Here is a 2,453-nt window from a genome sequence, read left to right as displayed (position 1 = left end):
GAATAGAGCATAATCTCAAAGTAATCGTTTTGTTTTAAGACCTTTGATATCGTGTCATTCGATAAAAGAACTTTATATGGCAATAGTGATTCCGCTGGATTTTTTTGAATTTTTCGCCATATTTCTTTAACTTCTGGTATGGTACTAAACTGCATAAACAGAAATTTATAAGAGTGGGTAAAATGATCTAGTAGATCGAGGGGTTAGTCACTTGAATAATCAGGTGTACAAAACGGCAGAAATCGATTACTTGATTTCCAGAATTCTTTGAAAATCATCAGTAATCAAAATCATTTCTGGGGGTAATCAAAGGTAATCAGAAATCTCCGATAATCACTGGAAATCACGTGAAATCTTGAGAAAATTAGAAATAATCACATGATTTACTAGTAATCACCTCGGTAATCACGCCTTTCGTGAAATAATCACGTATAATCAATGGATGAATTCGAAAATCCAAAATAAAAATCATAATCAGTTGAAATAGAAATAATCGCTGTATTCATTGAAATTCACGAAGAATCCAGTGGTAATCACGGCATTCACCAAAAAATCACCGGAATTCATTGGAATTCAAACGGAAATCACAAGTAATCCGCGGCAATAACGGGAAATCAGTGTAATGATTATGGAAATCACCGAAAATAATCGTAATCACAGAAATCAAGGAATTCGTCCAGTAATCATAGGAATTCACATAAAAATTCAGAAATCAGTAATCAGGTGTACAAAATTTTGGCGAATGACTAGCCCCACGTAGTAGATAAATGTATCCTCCTCCCCTTGCCCACTTGCGTAGTTTAGTAAATATTTTTATTTTAATTCGTTTGATTAGTTTTAATGATTTAAATGAAGAGCCGAATTTAGATATGAAGTATAATTAAAAATTCTTCACCTCTAGAAAGTTAGCGGTACTCGAGCTCCTTTCTAATAAAGGAATAGATTCAGGAAATCTTTCAAAATCTTGAAATGATTTAATGAAATCTAGTGGTGTAGTGATGATGATAGCGGAAAGTAGGACAGCCGAGAGCGCCAAACATAAGAATCTGGTACCCAATTTCCAAAAGGTTATTAAAGCTCGTTGACTTAATCTATTGCCTTCATTTTCCAACTCTGGACACCCTAAATATTTTGGTCATGTAATTTATATTAAAAGGCAAAATTAAATTTACGGAAATTAATCACTCACATGTGTTAAGCAGTGGCCCCATGAACACCATAAATGCCTTTATAAAGCAATTTTTTACTTTTAACCTTGGATTTGCGTTATACCCAATCATCGCGTAGAATACGATGCACGCGAGTAATAGCAATAAAAGAACGAGCCACACCTGAAAAAAAGAAGCAATTCACACTTCTATATTTTTTAAGTGTCAGTGCCAATTTTCTTCTTGCATCATTGGCAGTTTAAAAATGTTGCTTACCGTTCCATTAAATACTTCTAAAAACGGAAAAAGTGGATGCTTATGACTTTGTTCCCCCACGAGAATTGATAAATAATTCATGTATAAAGGACTCGTGAAGTCTACGACTGAAAACCTAAAATAATCCATAGTGAACGGACCGACAGCAACGTGAACTTCCTGCATTTGTATTTTTTTAGTTTTATATGTAAAATCTCCCTCGGCAAGTGAAGACCTGCATGGCTCTTACATTTCTGTGTACCATTCCAATCATACCATCAAATAAACCATTTGAAAGTCGCTTTCCCCAAATCCCGTTGGGTTCCTCAACGTATTCAAATCTATAATGAAATTTTAATATTTGTGTCAGGTAATATGCTTTTGTTATGAAGACCATAGAACAGATAGCTCTTCGAACAAATATTGTAATATTTAATGTCGCCCATCGTCCTATAAGACTTTTATATTGTCCAGGATAGATGTAATTTCAGAAGTAGGAATGGAGAACGGCTAGTATTTACTTCAATCTGACTCAGCCCAGTATAGAGTCCCTCCCTCCAACACGTAACGAAAATTTTAAATTATCTTATTGGCTCACTTAAACTACGTTTCGATGACGTTGCTGACGGGGACGGCAAAAAACACGTGATTCCTTTTTACCTCTGTCGCTATGACCCGCCTCTTCTTTTATACCCCCCGTCCCGGGCAAGGGGGTTCTTGACTTTGCCGCGCGCCCAGATTGCTCTGTTCTCCATTTCTTCTTCTAAAATTACATCTATCCCTGATATTGCTATGGGGAAATTTTAAGTTTTCAGGGCGTTAGATACTAAGAAAATATATTTATATTATACCTGATTTTTAGTTTCTTCATAAAATGTTCCAAAAGATTTACCATCGCTCCTTGCAAAGCAAATATTTCACCATTTTCATTTTTCTTGTAGGAAATCCATGGTGTCCACTGTTTAAACAAAATAAATTTCAGACGTATGAAATCACCAGCATTTAATCTTTAAGGCTTATTGTAATAGACACAAATATATAACATTTTAG

The 2,453-nt window shown here is 34.9% G+C and overlaps 2 long non-coding RNA genes across 2 annotated transcripts; both read right to left on the bottom strand.

Moving 5' to 3' along the window:
• Window positions 1-509: 509 nt before the first annotated feature.
• Window positions 510-1,248, bottom strand: LOC149682613 (uncharacterized). Its single transcript, XR_016365505.1, has 2 exons — window positions 1,190-1,248; window positions 510-1,122 (listed from the first exon to the last, which is right to left on the bottom strand). It is a non-coding gene; the product is annotated as an uncharacterized LOC149682613 (long non-coding RNA).
• A 198-nt stretch (window positions 1,249-1,446) lies between these two features.
• On the bottom strand, window positions 1,447-2,453 carry LOC149682612 (uncharacterized). Its single transcript, XR_016365504.1, has 2 exons — window positions 2,255-2,453; window positions 1,447-1,744 (listed from the first exon to the last, which is right to left on the bottom strand). It is a non-coding gene; the product is annotated as an uncharacterized LOC149682612 (long non-coding RNA).

Source organism: Phalangium opilio, unplaced genomic scaffold, assembly GCF_054372755.1.
Source record: "Phalangium opilio isolate 3A_F unplaced genomic scaffold, DU_Popi_V2 ptg000038l_1, whole genome shotgun sequence".
Taxonomy (NCBI): domain Eukaryota; kingdom Metazoa; phylum Arthropoda; class Arachnida; order Opiliones; family Phalangiidae; genus Phalangium; species Phalangium opilio.
The sequence above is the reverse complement of the archived record's forward strand: the minus strand, read 5'-3'. Positions and strand labels throughout refer to the sequence as shown.